The following is a 25729-nucleotide window of genomic DNA, read 5'->3' as shown; positions in this document are numbered from 1 at the left end:
GGCGAATTCAGATATATTGAGTTATTTAGAAAGAAATGTGATAACATATGAAAGAACTACAGTGAACAGTATGTTCATAGTCATAATAATGTAAACAATGACTATTCAAAAGTTCAGCTGAATCTACATGGGGACGATCAGGGAGGGGAAGGGAGGCCAGAGGACTGGTTGATGTCAGAGAACCCAATCCACAGTTATCTTACAAGAAGCCAAGAAGGAATATTCAAACTGGAGAGTTCATATTGTCTAGAAATATGGAGGTCAATGCCAGAAGAAAGAGCTCCAGAAGTGGAAGAGAGTTGCCTCTGGGGAGTGGGATGGAATTTGGGGGAGTACTGTTTCTCATTATAAGCCTTTTAGGACTATTGGATTTTTAAATTATATGCATGTGTTCATAAATATAAGATAATTTAAGAAAGGGAAAAAGAAAGGAAACCAGATTTTCAAGACAGATCAATTATGGTATGATTATACATGTTAAGAAGGATTTGACTGGAATTGGCAGTAAAGGCAAACCTACTTGCCACCTTCAGTGTGCGATGACAAGCTTATTTATCTGTAACCAGCAGTTCTATATGAAGTTAAGTATTTTATAGGTTATAAGCAAAATACAAAGGTAGCTAATTTATATGGTAATTAGACATTTCTATAATCAAAGTATTTTTTTTAATTAAACACTAGCTAATGATGTATCTTTGTTCTTCTGAGTAATCGAAACCTAAAATAAATCTAATTACAATGTATTTCACTTCCTCTTGGCAGTAAAGGACAAATGTTGAATGTCACTGTACACAAGATATTTTTTCCAAAGCAATCTGATTCATTGATAGCTAAAGAGATCCCAAAGAGACACTAATGGGACAAATGGCAGAGAAATCTAAATGACATCCAAATGAAAGTTTAGGGCTTAGAATAACATTTCCAACAGCAGCATCACTCAGGGATTTTAAAGATGCTTTATTGTGCTCTTGCAAACACAGAACTCACCCTAGCTGACTTAAGAGGAAAATAAATGTAAAGGACATTATAGGCAGCTCACAGGAGAATCAGCTTAGAAGCTACCAGGAACAGAGGACACGTGACTACAGTACCAGGCTGACAACAGACTCAGGCACTACCCACATACAGGCACCAGTAGGACCCACAGGGCAGGAAAGGGACTGATGCAGTTAGATCCCAAACAGGGATTCCAATGCCCCCCTCCCTTCTCCATCTACCACTGGAAAGAAAGAACTGCTAAATGTTCTTTGGGGTCTGATGCTACCAGCTTTGGGGAAAGGTGAGCATGGAGGTATCCAACACATGAGAACACTGGCCCCATGCTCCAGTGTTATCACCTCATTCTTGATTCATCATCAGGGAGGGGTGGGTCATTCAGCTAGAAAGACAGAACAAGGAGTCCTAGTCACTTCTCCCTTCTCAAGTAGAAGAGAGTCATGTCCTGTGGTAAATGAAGAAATGATCCCCAAATGAGGGTTGAGAAGGCATCAGGAAAGGCTGAAAAGAAGTTTAGGACTCTGCACACTATGATTCTTAAAACAGATCATCGTTCATTTGTTTTCTGAGTCAAACTGGGGTCCAATCCCCAAGAACAACCAGAGGTCCACTTAAAATCCTCCATACTTATTTCGCAGTTGCTTAATCAGTTCCCTTGAAAATTGAACTTCAAAAAGAGAACCCATGAAGGCATCACCCTGGTATCTCTCTTGGCCTGGGTTCCTAAAGCAGAGCTACTACTTTATTCAGGGAGGGAAATGGGGAATGAGAAAGAGAAGGAGGGAGAGAAAATAGGCTGGGATATGTTCCCAGCTGACCTCTTCTGGGTGTCCAGTGCATTATCCCTGGGATCATCATGTTTCCAAATTCCTGGAAGCATGAAGTACTGTGTCTTAAGATAGTCCATCCAGATGGGAGAAAGGGACAATAATTCAACTAATTTCCATCTCTCATTAGTGAGAGCTATTCTCTCATGAGTGTCAAGGGGTCCTTAGAGTCTTGCTTCTCACAGTCAACAGGGAAGTTCCAGGGGGCACCAAGAGACTAGGAGCTACTGGATTTTGTCCATAGAGGATAGTTTTGGCAGTGAGTGAGTCAAGATCCTTAGGGTCAGCTAAGTGGGTCTGAGGTAGCATGCAAGAAGTACCTCGATACAGAGTCTAGGTCATAACTAAAATTCTGGCAATATTTAGCTATTTTCCTAAAAGAGTTATTTTCAAAAGGCAACAGTAACAAATAGAGACCTTGCCAATTGGGGATTTGCCCATTGAGAGTGGTTTCTTTGTTTTCTGTATGCAGAAATCCCCCATGCAGAAGACTGTGGAAGGTCATGGTATCATTGTAAGAAAAGTCTAAATTCATAAATTCACCAAATGTTGTAACCAGACTTGTTATTTAAACAAGCAACACACATGCATACAGGCACTATTTTTAAATAAATGTGTGTGGATGCTGTTGTGATTAATAAGATACTGAATTTACTGAATGAGCCAGGAATGGTAGCACATGTCTACAACCCCAGAGACTCAGAAGCCTAAGGCAAGAGGATCTCAAGTTCAAGGCCAGCCTGGGCAACTTCGTGAGACCCTGTCTCAAAATGAAAAATTAAAATAAGAGCTGGGCACTGTGATGCATGCCTGTGATCTCAGTGGCTCAGGAGGCTGAGGCAAGAGGACAGTGAATTCAAAGTTGGCTTCAGCAAAAGCAAGGAGCTTTAGAGACAGAAACCCTTTCTCTAAATAAAATACAAAAATAGGGCTAGGGATGTGGCTCTGTAGTAGAACATCCCTGGATCAACACCCAGTACTGCAAAATCAATTAATTAAATAACTGAATGAAATCATTCGCTGAATTTATAAGGATCTTTTAAATCTGGATATAGTCACTGTGCTTGTTGTTGTCCACTCTCTCAGACTGATTCTCTGCCTTTATCTGTCCGGCTCTGATTCTAGAAGGGAGCCCTTGCCCCCAGGCTTCCAGCTGGGTCTGACCTACAGGAGATGGGATGGTGAGGTCAAGTCAGGGTACTTATTTAAACTCCCCGTCTGCTCTCTCATGTGTGTGGTCCTTTGACCTTAGCAGGTCATGAGACAAGCCTCAGTTTTCCCACATGTACAATGGGGGAATTAATCAGATCATCTCTATCGTGATTTTCAGGTGCTGTCTATTACTTCTGGAATCCTCAGAAAGAATAGTCATTAACATTTGTCAAACCAAACAGGTATGAATTCCAGGCTGGTACTTTCTCATTTATTAGAATGTTCTCTTTCAAAGGGGGGATCAAAATGACAGGGTAAGAAAGTTTCTGATTGGTCTTTGTCTTGTCTCACAGTAAGTATTCATTGTGGACTGATTTCTTTTATCAACTAAATCTATGGGGCTTGCTGTATATATTGCACAAATTTACTCAAATACAAAAAAAATCAATTTCTTCTCAAAGCTTTTTAACAAACTGATTTTGAGGAGTGTATTAGCCCTCAGCTATAGAAACCTTGTAATTTCAGACAGAGAAGGGTTAAAAATTCCATCTTGAGCTCCACTTCTCCTAACACAGTTTATCAATCTACTGCACCACCTCCAGCAGCTCAGATCATTGAAAACAAATAGGAAGCATTTGAAATATGCAAGTTTGTGCCCTTGGCACTCGCCCACAGAGTGGTCCTTGACTCCTGGGTGGCAGGGGGTTTGTTCCAGTTTCAAAAATGTGCAAGATGATTTTCAACAAGTTATGTTTACCTCACGAGAGGCTATTTTAAAAATCTTTATCTGATTTTAAGCTCTCTAGCTGGGGGCTTTTTCTAGGAACATATTCATATTTCTTTTCGCCATGTGAAGCTTGATTGTTTTTTCAGTTAGTGTCTGGAACTACTTTGGATATAAAACATCTAAATTTAAAAATATGCTCATGCATATCAAAGAAGAATGTAAGAACATTAATATTATCCCATAATGCTTATTACAGATATAGCAATGGGTAAAGTCTAGATCTGTAGTTTTTAAAAGAAACACTGTAGGATAATAAGAAGATTATATTCAGTTTTTCTTGGATACCAGTATAATTTTCTAAGTATTAAATATTAACATGGTATTCAGTAAAATGATGAACTTTGTTCCATTTCCTTCTGTAAATACAAGCATCTGACACTGCCATATTCAACCATCCATAGGCTCCTCTGATACTTTTCTTTTATTTCCTAAGTATTACATTTTCTATGGTATATTTTCCAGGCAGTCAATTTTTAGTAGTAATCTGCTTGTCACTATGACTTAAACTCAAATATCATGCTTTTCAAACAGGAGTATTCCCACTTATAGGAATGTTAGTCATTTGCTAAAGACTGGAAGTTTGAAGAATAAATGATCAAAAATATGGAAGATAATAGGCAAAATTCAAAATAATTCAAAATCAGCAAAAGTTATTGTGAAATCTCCCCACAGTAAAATTGACAACAAATAACAACAACAATAATAGTATGACCCCAAGTCCAGTTTAGTGTTACTGGTCACTAATGCATATGTCAAATAAAGAGTTTGACATAGTGGAGATGAACATGGGCCTAAACCTTGCTTTTAAAAAAAAAATGTTGGTGAAAGCTGGATGGGGTGGCACATGCCTGTAATCCAGCAACTTGGGAGGCTGAGGCAGGAGGATCCAAGTTCAAGGCCAGCCTGGGCAACTCAGTGAGACCCTGTCTTGAAATTAAATTTTAAAGAGAGCTGGGGATATAGCTCAGTGGTAGAGCAGTTTCCTAGCATGCGAAAAGCCTGGTTAAATCTCCAGAGCTTCTGCCCTCGCCCTACTACACACAGTGTTGGTGGAAGAAAACTGAGAGTCAGTTGCATTAAAAAAATAAAAATAAAAATCTTGTAATGATAGCATAATAAAAAACCATGCAAATTTTTTAATAAAAATCCCTAGAATTCTTTCAGTTTAAGGGAAAAGTTGAGTTGAAAACAATTCATTAGAAAATACAATTAGCACAGTATTGTTCATAAATTTCCTTGGGGTCAGTTTCAGAAACACCTTAGGAGAGGAAGCTCAGTCAAGACAACATTTGGTGAAGCCTTGAAGTAAAGAGATGCATTATTTGGGTTTGGATCAAAAAGAAATAGCCAAGCTAAAAATTAGTGATGCCATAAAACAACAACATTTGAATTATTCAATAGACACAAGTGAAGGAGTAGCTGAGAGACCTCCTAGCTAGCTGGGAAGTTTTGTATAATGATAAGTCCATTTAAAGGCCTTTGCTTATACTGTTTGTAATATTGTTTATGAAAACTTGTTAACATGCAAAATGCTTAGCTAGAACATATCCAATGAAGTCATTTAAAAGAAGGTGTGATTATCCCATCTGAGTCTATTTACAGTAAGAACAGTGCTGACATCTGTGAATATGTAGCAATGATGACTAGCCTTGAGTCTGGCAGCTGACATGGAGTCTGGTGACAACCCTGCTTCTGCTATAGTTTTAGAGGAGTACAACATACTCTTTCTAAAAAGAAAAAAGCAAACAGTGGTTGAAAATTCTACTTTTTAATAACATTGCAATATGTTTAGTAACCGTGCTCCTGAAAGTCTGCTTCAATATCTCTTTGAATAGTGACTATGGGGACATGAAGCTAGCTATTTTGATTGTGGCCAGCATTCTTAAACTTACTCTTGAATTATTGTTTTCCTTAATGGAGAAACAAATGTTCTCAAAAATAAAGGCTAAAGACATGGATATGATGAATTCTTTGGTTATTCACAAGTTGACTTATTTAGAAAACTTTTCTCCTATAACTGAAATCTACCACTGCAAAGCCGAGCTGACTATTATAATGAAAAACTCTTGAGAATTATCTGAGGAGCTTGGATCCAGGTGTCTAGGAATCTTTGAGACAGTCTGTTTACATGTGATGACATGGTTGTCATTTACAGGGTAGCATTAATACTCAAAATAAAGAACAACAGTTTGTTGTTGTTGTTACAGAAATCAGAAACACTTTGGGTCTGCCATATTACACCAGTAACTTGGCCTCTCAGAAAGAAAAGTACTTATTGAAATTTCTATCACTCAGAGTCTGAAAATGTAGCATGAACCTTTTCTTTGGCAAGGCTTGGGCACCTCCCCACATATAATACCCAACACTTATTTCTATGAGTTCATGTCTCAAAACTTAAAAGCAAGAAAGAAAAGCAGCTGCTGGGATCTAGAACCTATTATTATACAGCATTAATTATCTTTATCAACATAATTTTAAAATATCCAAGCATCCCACTTTTCCTCTCGATGGTAATATAAAAAGCCTTTTTCTATTAAGAGAACACACACACACACACACACACACACACCACACACACACACACACACACCACACACACACACACCACACACACACACACACACACACACACACACACACACACACACACACACATATAGTTATGCAGACTGAAAATCCCATGTGCATTTGTAAGAATGTACAGACATCTCTAGTCTTTCTTTGCGTTACTTGGGACCACATTTCCAGGGTTCTCATTCATCCAAGTCTGGAGTTTAGGGAATATAAGAGGAAAAATACTAAATACTATTCCTGTACTTTAAGAATAATAGTGTTGACATAACACAATCAAATTAAATGTAAAATTCCAATAAGAGAACCATGGGCTGAAGGACCCAAACAGGACAGAGGGCAAGATCCTTTTCACCCAGCTTCTCCATTTCCCATGGCTGGGCCTTGTGCTTTCAACAGGGCTTATCCTCTACCACCCATCTACCGTCCAGCAATAAAACACGCAGTCAATACTGCCTTCCACTTTTAAGCTATGAGGAAGTCTAAATTTAGAAAATAAAACAACACACAAAAAACACCTCCTGTGATTACCAGGTGATAAGTAAAGGTCACCACCTACTAACTAGCTGCTTGATCCATCTGATCTTAGCAAAGTTGTTAAAACTCTCTGAACCTGACTCTAGGAATGGCAGCTGTGTTAGAGAAGTGTTCTCCCATAGGAGCTACTTCCTGTAAGGAAGTGTAGCACAATGCCTGCCACATAGTAACCATTAAATAACTGTCACTATGACTAGGCAACCAGTCTTTGGTGAGCTGGGTACAGGGCCAACTACTATTAAAGTCATCTTACTGGACATCAAGAATGTCCAGGACTAGCTAAGGAGATAATGTCAATATACAGGAAACAACAGTGGTATAAAGCTATGTTTGGGATACAGGGTTGGTGGGTTTGATGAGTCCATCTTCTTCATCACATTGGACTTAAGGCTTGACCAAGGAACCAGGCACAACAGGGTTAAAAACATCTGACCTGCTGACCTTGGGGTTTGTTAGGAAGGTCAAAGAAATAGTGTAAATTAAAATGTTCTGGGCATGGAGAACTTCATGTACGTGTTTGTAGTTGTTATTATAATCACCACCAACCATAATAGGGTGCTTTGTAAGGGAGCCAGCCCAGAAAGAATACATAAGTATAATAAAGGAGCAATTGGTGAGTGACTAGGATGCAGAGGATCCTCAGGGATCTGGTTAGCTTTGAGTTTGGCCCTGAGAATGAGAAGAAATTTGGATCAGTGAACAGGGCTGCTGGGCATCCTGAGCAGAGTCAGCACATGAGCAGGTTCACCAGGATGCACCTAGTGAGAGTGAAAAGTATGAAGGGGAAGAGTGGCGGGTGAGCGTCAAGTACTAGACCATGTGGACCTGCCAGTCGAGGAGCAGAGTTCAGATGTAATAAAGTCGAAACCAAGGCACCCTGGACAGGCAACACTGTCCCTAAACCAGGGCTGCGACAGGGACCAGGACCAACCTAACGCATCATAAAATAACATATTTCCCTCCAGTCTTTTTCCTTTTACTTCTTCCCTGTTCTGTTTTACTTCTTTCTTACAATGGTACCAGGCTGCAGCACAGTTGAACAGAGAAATAAATCACTGAACCTTAAATACTTTAAATCCAAGCACCAGATAAGGCAGGGCCTCCTGATACTGCTGGACACCAGTTGTTTGGGTTTGATGCCAAACATTTCCTCATTTTGGAAAATATGCAACAATCTATATGAAGCACAGAATCAAAATGTGAAAAGTTGAATAGAAAAAATTCCTTCTTTGGGAAATAACATACCACTTGGCTTAACTGATCTGATCTTTGGAGCTAGAAAAATAACGATATGATCAGCAATGATAGAAGACATAAGACTTATTGAGCAGGTGCCAGGTGCAGAAATTATTTCATTTAATCTTCTCTAAAACTTTTGAGGAAGATGCTATTATTATTCCCATTTTACTAATGGGGAAGCCAAGGCCTGTGGTCCTGGGGCAAGTAACCCTCAGAATCAGAGCTTTGATGCCATTCCACAAGGGCCTAAGCCAAACCCCAGGGAAGATGGTGATGACTGAGCATGCAAATAAGAACCTTTGGTTTTGGGGGGACTGACTTATTTCACTTAACATGATATTCTCCAGTTCTATCTATTTTCTGGCCTATACATGACCAGGGTAACCCCAAATCATGTACAACTACAAGAGTGGGATCCTTAGTAGAATAAGTTATACTTTATGTATATATAATCTGCCAAAATGTATTTCACCAACATGTGTAACTAAAAAGACCAAATTTTAAAAAAAGTACCATTGTTATCAAACAGCTTTGATAATTATTCATAATACAAAATTCCTATGGTAAAAAATGAATCTCTCAATCAAATAAGTCCATTTCACATATGCAATCTCAGTTTTCAAATGGAAGAAAGCTTTCCTTAAAAATTTCTAATGCTATGGAAAAGGGGATTCCATTTAACAAAATACATGAATCCAAAATACAATTGCATATGCTGAATTTCTATAAATTAAATACTAACTGTATTTACTAAAGGACTTCTTTGGGGTAAACATGCAGTAAATATTTAATAAAATGAAAAATCATTTTGCAATCTGAAGAGTCATTCAATAATTTATCTGTTTTGTAAATCTGGATTTATAGCAGACTCTTGACATTCCTGAGGCATACATCCGGAACCTTCTCAAATTCCCAGATTCACAAATATAAAAATGTTTATAGAGGCTCCCAGTTTTCTCTTGAATCACATTTCCATGGAGAGTCGCATGCATTTCCTGTTCATAGCCTGACACTACACACTATAAGTTAACCATACTTTCAATTTTCACTGAATATTTATCTCTCACATGATTGCCATTTTTCACAGACACAAAAGGATTTTTTAATAAGTTAACAAGCACTGTTGCAAATGCACAAATGAGAACAAAAAAGCTAAATGGCCCTTTTCCATATGTATATCTTGGAAAATAGATTCTTCAAATTCATATCTTAGCCAAACTATGTGCTACATACAGACCCACAGGGGAACTCACACGAGACACAGCCTACAAGTGAAATACCTGAACACCGACGTCTAAACACATTAATTGAATTTGCTTGGATAAGGGCATATAGCCTATCCACAGAATCCATTGACTTTGCAGTGTTCTTTCTGATACAAGAATTACAGAGGTTGATTGAGCCTTTTGGTAGAGTTCAGAGAGTTTGACAATAGAAACGTTGGTCACATTAATTACAAGAATTCACCTTATCATTCAAAATACCTATGTTCACAGGATTGGGGTTGGTAAAAATCACAGTTGCTTTTAGTAATGGTGCCCAATCACAGGTGGCACACTGAGCATAGAATCCCAGTAGCTGGACCTTTGCAAAGCACCATCCTGGAACTCAGTGCCTGGCTGGGTTTGAACTCCACAAAATACCACTGACCATGAAAGGCACAGGAGAGAGGCAGAGAGGAAGAGAGTAAGTGAATAAGTAAGAAAGGATGAAAAGAAGATAGAGAAGTAAAGAGGGAAGACAGAGTACAAAAAAAAGGGGGGGGAATAAAAAAGGAATTTGGTTGCCAGTGAGAAAAAGAACAAAACACATTATCGTTTAAAAATATACAGCTTATGCATTTTAGAATACATTTAAAAACACTACTGCCAAATTTTTGAATTATTTATTTATTTATTCCCCTTCTACTCCAAAGAGGTTTTGCAGTATTTTGCTGCCAGATTAATTTTCCTGAAGCTCAGCTGTGATTGTGTTACTCGCTTTCTCTTCACTGCCTATAAAATGAAGTCCAATTTCCTTAGCCTCCTATTTGAGGACTTGCATAATCTGGCCCCCAAATTCCAGGCCAAACTTATCCGGCACTTCTTCCCTTGATATACTCTTGTTCCAAAGTATGCTTGGTGGTATTCCCTAGTGCATTCTGTACCTTCTGCCCAAGCCCCTCTGCTTATTCCTTCCTTCAGCCTCGATTGCCCTTCCCAGCTCCATGTGCACATGTCCAGTCCTACTTACTCTTGGAAGCCGGGAGGCCGTGCACATGGCAGACACAGGTCATTATTAGTGGGGTTTACAGCATTTATACACGTGCTTTATCCACATCATTTAACTGGAACCTCATGATAGAAGGAAGTAATTTCTTAATTTTCTAGTTAAGAAACTTTTCCCAGGAGGCTGTGGTTTGTACCTTCTGCCCAATATTCTTCCTTCTACCCCAAGTGTATCTCTCACACTAAAGAAGAGGTAGCCCCAGAAATCAATGCCAGCGTGTCATTGCAGCCATTTGTTTTTAAACGGAGAGAAATGCACCTTTCCATTCTTAGTGAACTCAGATTCACTTGTCCAGTCCTGAGTCACAGTTGCATTTGGCAGCCCTTGGGCAACCCTTGCCAGGTTCCATGAGGCAGGACATTAGCTGACTCAGAAAGGCAGAGGCCCTAGAGGGCCAGGGAGCCAGGGTGGGTGCAGACACCCCACACTCTCCACCTGGAGATGCCATGAGAACATTCACAGGAGACTGACAACCACCATAATTAACAGTGGATCACGTTCTACTCCTTCACATCCTAAGAACATGCTGAAGGATTTTTAAAAGGTGCTATTTATCACCAAGGGTGGGAGAGCACGTTGCTAACACTATTTATACAACCTCCCAAGCGGGCTTAAACAAACAAGGCAACTGGTGTAGGACAAGGTGTCATGACTGATTGATGGGGGTCTATTAACATGCAAAGCCGCCAATATCTACACGCTCGCTGGACAAGGGCCAGAGCTATTACACGATGAGCTGTTACGTAACTTTAAGTACAAATGGAATTTGGGCTGTACTCATCTGATATGCTTCGCCTTTCTAATGTTTGACATCAAGAGGGTACATGAGCTGACTGGAATGTAAGAGTCCTCTCCCCCATTTTCTCCCTTTTCTAATGACAGGCCAGCCTTGTGGTCACAGTAGAGACAGCTCATGAGAGTTCCTGATGTACTCAAGTTCGCCTCCACCAGAAGCTTCACTCTACTGTTTAAACTGGTCCTATTTTCAATGAGCTGCTCAATTTAACATCAACACCATTTGCTAGAGCATGACTTTAGATGAAAGCTGTTTCCTGGGATGAATCCAAACTTCAAATCAATTCCCTGGACGAGACTCAATTTAGCTCAATAAATTATGGCTCACATGATAAAAAGTTTAAAGCAAAAATATATTAATCCAATAACCATGTGAAATCTATAGTTGCCCTGCCAGTTCCTAGCCTCTGGTCTGTTGTTGACTCCTCGCCTCACTAAACTCCTGGCAAGGCTCATCAGCCTGTAGTGTCACCCCTGCAATCCCTTGGCTCTCTCCACCCCTGTAATCTGCTATTTGGTCCCTCCCAAAAGAAACACCTTGCCCCTGTCAAAGACCAAGCCCTGTCCTCATCCTGGCTTCAAAAAGAAATAATATCCCCACCAAAGTTTTAGAGAAAACATCATCTGAATACAATTGTACAACTGTTTCCCTAAACTTTTCTTATTAATTACCTAGTAGCAATCCTGAGTGGTAAATTCTGTTGACCTGTTCCAGAGTGGCTAGTCTGTTATTGATCATTTTCATTTTAAAAATGTCTGCTTCTAGAAATCTTTAGTTCAAAACTAGAGTTCCTAAGAGGTCTTTCTCTGTCTTATTTCTGAACCACATGCACATAATACAGTGGTCAACAAAGTTGCGCAGTGGATGGTGGCAGTGGTGGTGGTGAGTGTTTTTTTCTGGAAGTCCAAAAGAGAAGAAAAAAATACACATAAAAAACCCATTACTGCTTATGGGAAGGTGTTGTAATCAGGAGCAATCTAATAACAATGGAGTAGCCATGACTGCTTCTGCTTTGCTTGAGGGAGATGCAGAATCTGTACCATCTTAGACCTTGCACAGAAAGGGCGAGAAACGTATAATTACTTCAGTGTGCCATCCAAAGATCAGGGAACACTGTCAGGGACCAATGGTGAATGGGATGGAACAGCGACAGTCACAGAACATGAAAGGGGGGAAAGTTGAATCCCCAGAGGTATCTCCTGTGTTCAACAGAAATGGTTGTGCATAAAAAACTTCTGTTTCAGGTTAATATACATCACAATTAGTAATCTTGAAACATATGTTCCTATATATACAAGTTACTAAGTATTTGGGTTGAGAGTATTGCAAACAGTTTCTAGTGAAGCCTTAGTTTGCATTTAGAGGTGTGCTGATCATGCATGTGGCTACAGGATATGATGACAATTGCTTTCCACAGAGCAAGTTGAAGACAGCTGGGTTGAAAAACAGAATAGTTCCCATATAAACAATTGCCACTATCTCAGTTTTCTTTTGCTGCAATACACACAGCCTCAGATGCAGACCGGAAAGATAATCTAAAAGCAGAATGCAAACTAGTCAATGAAGACAGGCCAGACTTTAAAACTATCCTTGATTTAGTCCCTCCACCTCTAGATACACTGCTCCCATGAAAGAATTCCTAAATCTAAAGGATCACTCTTAAGAAACAAGGCTTGTCCCTGACTATGACAGCCATCATAAGACTTCTCTAGGAAAATTATGGTCAGTTACATAGTTTGATTTGTATTTACCTCTTAAATGTGAACATGTTAGACAATGTATAATGATGTGTACTCATTATTTTTATTCACATCAACCCCATTGCTGTATCTTTAATATTAGAAACTTAATACAGGCATTTGTGGGGAGACCTAAGGCATTGTTTGGAAATTTTGTGAACGTTTAAGAATCTCATCCCTGTTCAATAAAGAATGCAGATTGATTCCATTTTTTAACCAACTAGAAGAATTAGTTGGTACACATTTAACCAGGATTTGAAAAAACCATACAGTACAGATGGCAGAAGCAGTGTGGTGCTATTTCCCCTTGTGGTGTCCATGCAAGACATCAATAATCCATCCCAATGACATTCCTTGTTCCCAAATACAGCACATCAGAGTCACACTCAATCAGACTGTGGCACAGGCGAAGAGCCTGCTTGTTATGACCCATGTACTCTACTCTAAAGAGCACAGCCAAAATGATGAATAAAGAGCATGCCTAAATCATAAGAATCAGTTGAAGGAAAGAGAAATATTCACAGGCTGGTGAAAAGTAGATTCAGGATGAAAAATTGAATGCTTTCAAATAACTGAAGGGACAACCTGGATCTTTAGTTCAACATGTCTCCAAAGGGTAGCCAGGCCATAAATAATCATTCCAGGGTAAACTACAATGACATTATAAGAATGCAGAGGCAGGGCTGGGGATGTGGCTCAAGCGGTAGCGCGCTCGCCTGGCATGCATGCGACCCGGGTTCGATCCTCAGCACCACATACAAACAAAGATGTTGTGTCTGCTGAAAACTACAAAAAAAAAAAAAAAAAAAAAAAAAAAAAGTTAAAATTCTCTCTCTTTCTCTTTCAAAAAAAAAAATGTGGAGGCAGATAAAGAAGGGGCAGGGAGGGAGTAAATTCTCTTCCTTCTTCCCACCTTGGACTAGATATATAAGCAAATTTTCCTTGGAATCAAGTCCCACTGTGATCCATACAAAGTTCTCACTGAAACTTCTAAGTAATGGAGACTGACAATTATGTTTTCTATCTAACAGCTTTTAAGGGAGGGACTGTGTGGATGGAGAATGTCTTTGATAAATATGCAAAGGAGGGGCTGAATTTGCAATTTAAATATAAATTGCACATTCATGTATAAATTGCTAGCTGTAAACCCTCTAATTCTAAAAGCTTCTTAATGTTGGTCAGATACTAATTTCTTGACATCCATGTAAGGTGCAATAACGTGTCCCACCCATTCCTTCAGGATAATTTACAACACAGTCACCTCAGCAGAGGGTGGAAGAAATGTGCTACAAGAAATTAAGATAGAGTCCCAGGATCTCCTGGAACAGTGTTGGAAGCCTTGATGCAAAAGCACATCTGATTGTTTTTAAAGGAAATGAACCCGTCACAGCTTGGTTGCAGGGAGAAAGAAATTCTGTGGTGGCCCCTGTGGCAAATGTCTGTCCTCCGCTCAGTTGACTGTGCTTATAAAACTTCTCATTGAATTGGAGTCTTTTGTTTTATTCTTCGACCTGTGTTGACCACCTAAACCCCACGAGTCTGGTGCCCGCATCTGTAGAACAGGAATGCCATGGAAAATAACCTGCCCATCCAGAGCTGCTCTACCAGGACTGGGCAAGGCGGGCTTTGTAGAAAGCTGAGTTCTTAGGAGAAAGAAACAACAGGATTGGGTTTCATTATTCAGTATTTTGCAATGAGTTTAAGTTCTATGCTTGGTTTCAAATCTTTACAATTATTCATATTCAAACTAATCTGCTTATTAGATGTTGAAATATACCCAGAGGCTTTTTTATTTTACTAATTATCCAGAATGACACTGATTCAAGTGCCAGGAAAGAAACTGCTTTTACAAGAAACTTTACATCTTCCAGAATACCCTAGAGCAGAGGCAATTCTCTCCCTCAAATCATCTCTCCCTTTCCATATCCTAAACTTCCGGGTAAAAAGATTTCCATGTGTGACAACCACTTGCCCCATCTGGCACTCTCCTTCCTGTTCAGCAAGATGCAAGAAGCAGACATGTTTTAGAGGCATTTCACACATATAATCCTACTCTAGGAGTGACAGGAAGAGAGCTAAACCATTGACCAGAATTATGGAAATCAGAGGCAAGGGAACAGAATCACTGCTAACCCCCTTCACTTTTCCCTGACATCGCCCCCTTATAAACGACGCAGTGGTCCCCATGTAAATGCACACTGTTCAACTTGAATCATGCCAGCATGATGATTGGAAGCAAAGGGGATCCACAGTCCCACAGTCCCGTGCCATACACACATAAAGAGGCCTGCCTGTGCAATCTGTAGAAATGCAAACATGAAGCCGGGCATGGTGGCACACATGCCTGTAATCCCAGTGGCTCAGGAGGCTGAGGCAGGAGGATAGTGAGTTTAAAGCCAGCCTCAGCAATGGCAAGGTGCTAAGCAACTCGGTGAGACCCTGTCTCTAAATAAAATACAAAATAGGGCTGGGGATGTGGCTCAGTGGAGAGTCTCTGAATTCAATCCCTGGAAGAAAGAAAGAGAGAGAGAGAGAGAGAGAGAGAGAGAGAGAGAGAGAGAGAGAGAGAGAGAGAGAAAAGAAATGCAAATATTACAAGAAAGAAGATATGATACTAATGTGTTAAATTACAATTCCAATCCCCCCAAAGTGTTAAGAAGCCCTCCACGCCTGATGATGAAGTAGATACCCTTACTTGTCATGAGTTTCTGCCATGGACACTGGTCATTTAGGGCCAACCAGTATGTGTGCTATCTTTTGTTGGCCCAGCATCTGGATTTCCTTTTTAGGAATTTCTTCTCCCCTATTCTGTGTGAGTTAGGATGTCGCAGCCTACTCTGGCTAAGGGGTGGGCATGTGGCCTAAGCAAATCAATTAAGTCTTTTCTCCAGGATTTGAATTGTGGATGGAGAAACCTGTCATAACTTTTCCCTGGTAGCAGCAGCACACTAGGGACACTGGGTTCTGTCCACCTGGACTCCCACAGCCATGCCAATTTCTGTCCTCCACCAAACCAGGATCTCCACACTTTCTATTGATTCTTTGTGCTACTAGGTTATCCTTCCAATAAAATGCTTCTGGGTTTGAAGAATCAAAACTGATATGTGTTGCTTACAGAAAGAAAATAAAGAACATTAACTAATACCTATACCTAGATTCTGCTTCCTCAGATTTGAGACTGAGGATTCCTATTCCATGAAGCCCTATGGTTTGTCTGTTTATGAGGCTTAAAATGATACAGTTTTTAAAATTCTTATTTTTGACAAAATAATTGTACATGTTTATGGGGCAAATGCAATATTTTGATACATGTATACATTGTGCAGTGAGTAAATGAGGCTAATGAACATCACCTGCTTACCATTTGTGAGACAATGTAGTTAGAATGTTTAAATACACTCTTAGCAATTTTGAAAAGCACAACAATTATTAAGATGACTATAATCAACTTACCGTTCAAGAGATCACTACCTATTCCGTCTGTCTGAAACTGTACTCTGACCATCATTTGGCTTTTCCTCACTCATCCCCTCTCCTCTCAGACTCTGCTAACCACCCTTCCCTTCTCTCTTTACTTCTGTGCTTCTGTGAATTTGAATTTTTAGATGCCATGTGTAAGTGAGATCATGCAGTAAGCTGTTCTGTGCCTGGATTACTTCATTTACTTCACTTAGAACAATGCTCTCCAACTGCACCCATCTTATCGCAAATGACAGGATTTCATTTTTTTTAAACGGCTGAATAGTATTCCGTGGTATATTTGCACCACATTTATTTTTTATTCACTCATCTGATGATGGGTACTTAGGTGTTTCCATATCTTAGCTATTATGAATAGTGCTGCAAGGTGCACAGGAATGCCGATGTCTCTTTGACATACTGATTTCAATTTCTTTGAATATATACTCAGTAGTGGGATTTTTTTTTGATCAAATGGTAATTCCATTCTTAGTTTTTTGAGGAGGCTCCATATTGTTTTCAACAATGATTTTACAAAATTACAGTCCCATCAACAGTGTACAAGGGTTCCCTTTCTTCCATACCCCCACTAATGTTTGTTATCTGTCACCTTGTTTGATAACAGCCACCTTAATAGGTGTGAGGTCACACCTTGTTATGGCTTTAACTTGCATTTCCCTCACGATTACTGATGTTGAGCATTCTATCATATGTCTGTTGTCCTTTTGTATGTCTTCTTTTGAGAAATGTCTATCAGGTCCTTTACCTGTTTTAAAATAGGGTTGTTTTCTTGATACTGAACAGTTTGAGTTCCTTAGGTTAGATATGAGCTCCTTATCTGATACCATGATTTGCAAATATTTACTCTCAATCAGTGGGTTGTCTCTTTAGTCCATTAATTGTTTGGCGACGCAGAAGCTATTGAGTTGAAGCTATTAAGTTTGATGCAATTTCATTTGTCTGTTTTTAATTTTGTTCCCTGTGTTTTGGTGTCATATGCAAGAAATCATTACAGGATCAGTTTTCCCTACATTTTTTTTCTAGTGATTTTGCAGTTGTTGCTATGTGCTATCAAGTCCATCGTCCCTGAAAATTTCTTGTTCCTCCATGCAGCAAGAGAGAGTATTTAAAATAAAAGAGGTAGGAGTACTAGCAAATCTTAGACTATTTCTACGAGAGTGAAATTTATATTGGATTCAAATCTCACTTCCAGATTTGATACAGAAGGAGAGAGGGAAAATAGATAAGAGAATAATTTTTAAAAACTTTATCATTTATACATAATAAAATGTGTGGATCATAAACGTGCAATTCCATGAGTTCTGACAACTGTATACACCTCTGTAATAGCCATGCCAATCATGATAGAGAATACTCCCATCAATCCAGAAGGTTCCACATGCTCTTTTCCAGCTAATCTACTGCCCATACCTGCATAGGCAACATTGTTCATATTTCTATCATCACAGTCTCATTTTCCTGTCCTAGAACATCATATAAACGGAATTGGACAGCATGTACTCCTGCATGCAGCTTATTTTGTTCAACATAATGTTTTTGAGATTCATCCAACTTTTTATAACATATGTACTTTTTTACTGTTGAATAATATTCCATTGTATAAATGTATCACAATTTGTTATCCAGAATCCTGTTGATGGATAAAAGAAATTGCATGTTTTGCATCTTTTCTTCTAGGATAAAGTAAGCAGATACTTTTCTATTAACTCCTTACTTCCTCTCTACAAGCTTCATTCTCTCAATCTACAGACATCCTCATTTCTCGACCATTCTAAGCAAACCTTTCCCTTTCCCCTTAAGCTAGCCAACACCCCAAGATGCCTGATTCAAGGCAATTTCTGATTTTTTTAAGAGATGGCTATCCTCACTGGCTAACCCTCTTTAACTTCTTTTCAGTAGAGAAATAAGACGAGAATGGCCATGCTCCGGAACATTCTAGGATGGGCAACAGCTCATTCCACTCTCATTTTCCTGGTTCCCGGTCTCCCTAACCTCTTGCAGTATTCAGCAATGCTGATGACCTTGAAACCTTTCTCCTGACTTCCTTATACCAGAGTAGAGAGTCTGCAGCCAAACTCTGGGTTTCAACCTGGCTCTGTCACTGACCCGCTGGGTGGCCTTGAGCAAGTTGCTTCACTTCTGCCCACCTTTTTCTTATTAAATGAGGATGATATTATACCTAGTTTATGGATCACTAGGAGGATTAAATGAATTAGCACTGAGTAATGATGCCTTGTATGTAGGAGATGCTCAATAAGTAAAAGTGATTTCTATCATTTCATTCAATCTTCATTGTCTTAGCTCAGACATGTCAACAAAATACCACAGGCCTGGTGACTTAAACAGCAGAAATTTATTTCTCACAGTGATTTCTCATGATCTAAGATCAAGGTGAGGGTAAGGTAGTTTCATTCTGAGGCCTCTTCTCTTGGCTTACAGGTGACCACTGTCTTGCTGTGCGCTCATGTGATGTTTTTACAGTGTGGCCTCTGGTGTCCACTCCTCTTCTTATAAGACACTTATAAGAAGGGTCAAAATTTCAACAAACAAATTTTGAAGGCCAACAATATTCAGTTCCTAGCACTCATTGGGGTGTATATATCAGGAGAACTTTATAAATTATAAAGGCCTGGAATGATGTAAGAAATGATATATGTCTTCCACTAATGCTTGGGATTATAATGCCCGGTACCTCTCCCACTCATTGGGCCTCCTCCTCAGTCCCCTTGGATAGTGGAGCCTCTTTCCTCTGCTTCCTTAATGTGATGTGTTCCAAAGCTCATCCCTTGGTTCTTGTACAATTCATTTTGTGATTCTACATTCTCTTGAAGTCTTTCTCCAATTATCTCGCTGAGGCAGATGACTCTGGTGTGGATTTACAATCCTAAGGAATCTCCCTGAACTTTAGAATCTCTCATCCTCAACGCTCTGTATTCATTCAAACTTGACATGTGATAAGTCAAAATCATGGTTTCGTTTCCACAAAGAGGTCACCCTCTGGACTTTGCTTTTTCCTCAATGATACTTCTTCTTTTTGTTTTTTGGTATCAGGGATTAAAGCCAGGGGTGCTTAACCACTGAAAATCCTTTTATTTTTTATCTTGAGACAGTGTCTTACTAAGTTGCTGGGGCTGGATTTGAACTTGCGATCCTCATGCCTCAGCCTCTTGAACCACTGGGATTACAGGTATGTACCACTGTGCCCAGCCTCAATGATACCTTCATCCCCAAAGCAAACATGTCCTCATCTTGCCAGGTCTTCTAGACACATTATAGACACACCATCAGTGAATTGGGACCCTCCTTCTGCTTCCCTGAGGCTGCCCTGGCCATTGTGAAGGTTCCTGAGGAACTAGGACGATGATTTGGATAATGCAGTGTTCTTGTGTGTGTCAGAGCAGACTGCTGGACTGGTGGGACAATCAGCAGCACACCTGGGTACCCACATTCCAGCTATGCCCCCACAGAGCTTTAATCAAGGGGAAGAATCTGATGGAAGTGCTTCAGGGCCCTGTGGATATTAGAGACTATGGTACCATTAATATTCTCTAGAGCAAAAGCTACTATCCTTACAAGCAGTCTAATAAAAATTGCCTGGTCTTAAGAGGAAGGCATTCAGGGAATTTCACCAGTGCTTCCTGCCTGTGCTAGTCATGAAGGCTGGTCACAGATATTCCAGTTCTCCTTCTTCTGAGCACTTGGTACGATAGTACCTCCATGCTCTCTCTGAAGTGAAGAGAGACATATAATTTGCTTTGGCCAATGAGATGTGAGCAGAAATAATGGGAATCACTGCTGGCAGAAATTCTAAGAACTCCAGCACGATTCACTCACTCTCTTACTCTGCCCCAGTGGTGCTGGAGGGGAGATGCAGCTTGCACCAGCTTGGGTCTTCAAATGTGCAGCACACACACTGCAGAGCCCATGTAGCTCAGGCAAGAAAAACTTCGGTGTATTAAGTTATTAGTATCTGGGATTATTTATTAGGCAGAATAAGCTAGTAACTTGATATATGCAATTATCACGTTTATGTCACCAGTGGGCAAGTTCCAATTTGACATAGCCTCTCCTCTGGATTTTAGATACCTACTTTATTTAGCTCAGCTCTCAGGGACCCACAGTGCACCTAGGCTGCCCAAACACAAAATGTTATGGATTAAGACTGAGACCTGCTACTGAATAGTCTGCAGTGACCCAGGAAACCTCTAGATCTGGGACTAGCAGCCCCAATACCCTGGGCATGAAAACAGGTACAGTAGTCCCCAATGTTTGCAGTTTTGCTTTCTATGGTTTCCATTACCCAGGGTCAACTGTGGTCCAAAACTATTGAATGAAAAATTCTATAAATAAACAATCCATGAGTATAAAATTGTGTGCCACTGTGGGTAGCATGATGACATCCTGAACCATTCACACTCTCTGCACTACCTACTTGCTGGTCACTTGGTGGCTGTCTCAGTTATCAGATCGACTACCCTGTTCTATCATAGTTCTATCATAGTTCTCAGTTCAGGGAATCCTGATCTCTCGTAATGGTCCCACAGTGCAAGGGTGTGATGCTGGCAACTTGGATGTGGTGAAGACAAGCCCTAAAGTGCTTCTTTTATGTGAAAAAGTAAATGTTCTCAACTTAAGAAAAGAAAAAAAGTTTATAGACAGTTTATATCTTACTGTAAGATATTTTGAGAGACCATATTCAGACAATTTTCATGACAGTGTACTAGTTTATTATTATAAATGTTCTATTTGGGGCTGGGGATGTGGCTCAAGTGGCAGCGCACTTGCCTGGCATGCGTGCGGCCCAGGTTCGATCCTCAGCACCACATACAAATAAAATAAAGATGTTGTGTCCGCCGAGAACTAAAAAATAAATATTAAAATTCTCTCTCTCTCTCTTTAAGAAAAATTGTTCTATTTTATTATCCTTGTTAATCTACTGTGTCTAATTTATAAACTAAACTTTATCATAGGTGTGTATACATAGGAAAAAACATAGCATATATAGGGGTTGGTGCTATCCTCTATTTCAGGTGTCCAACCAGGGGTCTTGGGATGTATCCTCCATGAATTAGGGGAGACTACTGTATAATTTTCTCCAATGCCAGCATGTAAATGAGAATCTTCCTATTAAACTGTTTCATTCTAGCTGTGTTGACCACACAATTCATTGTCCAAGCTAGTTTCGAAACTAAAAGAAAGCTGGGATGACAGGACTAAGCCCCCAGTCCCCTAGGAAATCAAGGATGCACCCTGGTTCTCCTCCATTCTCTTACAACATTGGGTCGAGGGCTATGAGAAAAATTCTTAGAGGCATTATCTAAGGATAGGTTGCCATATCCAGGAAATATGATTAAAAGCCTAAGAAGAAACATCTGGTGGAATTAATGTGTTTCTCAGAGCTTGAGCTCTGCTTTTACCGTCCTATGTGGCACTGGACTGAACGAGTGCAGCTGTCTCCCTAAGTGGGCACATGCAAGCAGCAACAGACTCCAAACAAAACCAAGAGGCCAATGCAAAACCCTGCCGCAAAGCATGTTCACCCCACAGAAACATGAGCGCTGTCTTCCTCCCACTGGTCAGCCTGGGAGTCATTTAAGAGGAAGAAGAATTATGTCAAGAAAACAATCCTAGAATTATTTCAATGAAGCCAAAGTAAATGCAGCTCCAGTGACCATAGGCTCCTTCCAGGCAAGTGAGAGATATGGATGTCAGTGAATATTTTAAAGATTGCTAATTTTCCTAGTAACTACATTGTAGAAGATGGGTGATTAATCTATAATTATTCTAAATTTCCTTGTACTTGGTAATATACCAGAATTCTAATTAGTTCATTAAAATTCTCAGTAACTTATGGTCAAGAAGCACATACTAATTTTTGTTAACAGAATCTGTTTTTCAGTCTACCCCGAACTCCACTTGCCCATCTTCACTTTATTTGACATGGGTCCCCGTGACAAGGATGGTCACATGACCTGAATCAGGTGTGGCCATAGTTTTCCTGAGATTGAAATTGTCCCTGGGTATAATTTTTCTAACACTGTAGTTATGTATCTCCCAAACTAGCTAGCAATAGAAATTTATTCTTTCATAGTTCTACAGGCCAGAATTTGAAATCAAGGTGTTGCCAGGGTCACGCTCATTCTAAAGTCTCTGGGGGAAGACTTCCCTTGCCTCTTCCTGGTTTCCAGTGGTTGTCAGCAATCTTTGGTATTCTCTGGCTTACAGCAGCATCACTACCATCTCTTCCTCCATAATCTGGTGGCTGTCTCCCTCCATGTATATTCACATGGTATTCTCTCTGTGTGTCTATGTGTCTTTTCTCCTTGCAGATTAGAGCCTACTCTATCCCAATGAGACCTCTTCCTATCTAACGTCTTAATTATATCTGTTTCCACAGAAGGTCACATTCACAGGCTAGGACTTTAAGATATCATTTGATACAACTCAACCCAAAGCACCAGGTAAAAAAACAATCTCCCCCACTATGATTGCAAGCTCAAAACCGTGCAAGCCTGCTCATATGTTTAAGAGAGAAGTAGGCAGAACCAAGAGATGGTGAAAGATGAAAAGGCAGGGTCCTGATGCTTTTGACTCCCTGGATTGCAGCCAAATCAGAATCCCAGTCCACTCTGGGAATTCCCAGTAGCATGACCAACAAAATACCCTTCTTGTTTAAATGTATTTCATTTAGTTTCCTGTCACCTACAATCAAGAGATCTAGTTGATACATCCAGAAATGAATAATGCTGTATAATATGAATTCAAATAGTCTTCCATAATCTGGGTGGGATTATTATAAAACAGATTAGTCATGAGTTGAAAACGGTTGAGATTAAGTGAGGAGCATATAGGAGGGCCTTATTAAACCATTATACAATTCTCTCTATTTTTACCTATGTTGGAAATTTTCCACACACAAAAAAGAATAAGCTAAATCACATGTTCAATAAATAAACCCTCTCATGGATTATCCTTAAAGCCCAGCCAAATCAGGTGGGAAAAAGAAGAGAATCACACCTAACCCAGACAATAGCAGACCTCCACAGGGAACAGTTGGAACGGTGTTTTTCTTTGTAGCCTTCACAGAGCTACCAATATTGGACCTCAGTCTACCAGGTCTTGAAGTCTGACAGGATGGTGAGGTCTTGGGGAATGGCAGCTGGATGATGGCCACCCCAATCATGCAGAGGAAGTCCAGCAATGCAGCTTCAACCCCTGGGCCATGATGGCATGTCACTGTGCCCTGAGCAGTGTGCTGTGCTGGGGAAATCCGTCCCCCCACCCCAGTTAGTTACAGGAAAGCAGCCATAAAACAAGGATGAGGCTCAGAGAAGAGACATTCACTACTCCAGACGTTCACCAGCAAGTAGTGTTGTTCCGACAGGAGGATGAGGTTGTGGTTCACAAGACATCCATGACTCTGTCCCTCAGTCTGGTCTGTCATCATCACCTCTTTGGGATCCTGTTTCCTCTTGGAGTAGAGGTTCTCACTCCAGGTGCTCATTAGAATCACATTCGATCCTTAAAAAATCCTGACGTCCAGCCTGCACCCCAGACTACTTAAATCACAGCCTCTGGGGGCAGAGCCCAGAAATCAGTATTTCTAGAATACTGATTTCTCAGTTTTAATCCATAACCCTGGGGACATTTTGTGTTAGGGCTTCGGTGCACTGTGGGTCCCTCAGTTATTCTAATAAGCAACCAGGGCTGAGAACCACTGCTTTGGGTAGACCTAGAGCCACAAGGTGGTCACTCACTTTGGATGTGTGCCTCATTTCTCTAAGGCATCTCCTGGCCCTTGTCAGATCAACCAGCTTCCTGAGCTACTCCCATGGGTACACCTCAGTCAATCCACAACCTAGCTCCTTTTCTTTATTTTAGTTTTCTAGAGTTGCCATGATAAAATATTACCAAAGTGGAGGCTTAAAACAACAGAAATTTATCCTCATGATTCTAGAGACTGAATGTCCCGAAGCAAGAGTGGGCGGGGGCCATGTCACTCTGGAGCCTCTGATGGGGACCCCGCCCTGGCCCTTTCCTAGCACCCAGCAGTTGCTGGCACTCTTTGGTGTTCCTTGGTTTGTAGAAAACTCTGCCTTCATCATCACTTTGTGTCCCCCTGTATGTCTGTGGCCTTTTTCCTCTCCTTACGACAATGCCAGTCATTCTAGAATAAGAGCCCACCCTGCTCCAGTGAGAACTCACCTTAGCTAATTATATCTGTGACGACCATATTTTCAAAGAAGGGCACATTCCAAGATTCCAGGAAGGAAAATTTGGGGAGATACTCTTCCCCACCCACACCGTCTTAGACTTTGTCTTTACCAGAACACACGTGAGACCTAGCTAATAGTGAGTACGAAGCCTTTTCTAAAATGTTTTTTGAAATAATTTCTGATTTATAGAAGAGTTGCAAAGATAGCCCAGTCAGTTCCAGTACTGCTTTCTCCGAGCTTCCTCTAATCTTATAAAACTATAGTACATATATAAAAATTAAGAAATTAGCACTGGTATAATACTTTTGACTTAAACCACACACATAATGTGAATTTTGTCAGGTTTCCAATAATGTCCTTTATCTATTCTGGGATCCCAAGGGAGATATCACCTTGAACTTAGCATAATACTATTAAGAGTGAAAAAGGTCCAAACCAAGATCTATGCACAGAATCAAAACTATCCCTTTAGGCTTCTCTTCCTTGCTCACCCTCTAACCTCCCACACACCCTTGTATCTGCACTTAGCTGGCTCTAGTTTTCATCTGTACATCTTTCTTACTTGAATCTGATAGTCCCAATTTTTTAAGTCAAGCTTGTTCTTAATTATATTGAGGTCAACGGCCCACTCAGAATTTAATAGAATATACGGATTCTCCTCTGAGAAAAATGCCCAGACTATAAAAATTTTCCATCCAATTTCAGAGCAGTCAGATGTGGATCTCCCTTCCCCATGCCCAGGGGCTTCTACTGAGGCCCTACCTTCCATAGTTTGGCCTCCCTGGGCATTGATTCTACAAAACAGTCAGCACGTCTCATTATCAAACCCTCTCCAAAAACATTTTCTCCAGATCCTGGACACAGCTGACAGGGCCCCATACTTTGGGTTTTGGCCAGCACCAGATGCCTGGCTACCGCCTTGGGCTAAGGCTGAGAAGCACTGACCACCAAAGCCCTTCAGCTGGGCCCTGATAGCAACTGGACTCACCTTTTAGCCAACTGGGCTGTCAGTATAGAAGCCCCAGCAGCTTTGCCAACCCAATACCACTTCTGAGCTTATGTTTTCTATAATGATAAAAATGTCTCAGAACTCAACACTTTTCAGTCCCAATGCTGTATTA

The 25729-nt window shown here is 40.3% G+C and overlaps 1 protein-coding gene across 1 annotated transcript in view; it reads right to left on the bottom strand.

The window, feature by feature from the left end:
• Positions 1-25729, bottom strand: part of Thsd4 (thrombospondin type 1 domain containing 4) — a 598160-nt gene that overhangs the window by 431169 nt on the left and 141262 nt on the right. The window lies entirely within an intron of this gene.

This window comes from Callospermophilus lateralis, chromosome 3 (assembly GCF_048772815.1).
Source record: "Callospermophilus lateralis isolate mCalLat2 chromosome 3, mCalLat2.hap1, whole genome shotgun sequence".
NCBI classification, from domain to species: domain Eukaryota; kingdom Metazoa; phylum Chordata; class Mammalia; order Rodentia; family Sciuridae; genus Callospermophilus; species Callospermophilus lateralis.
This window is presented reverse-complemented; position numbering and strand designations above follow the sequence as displayed.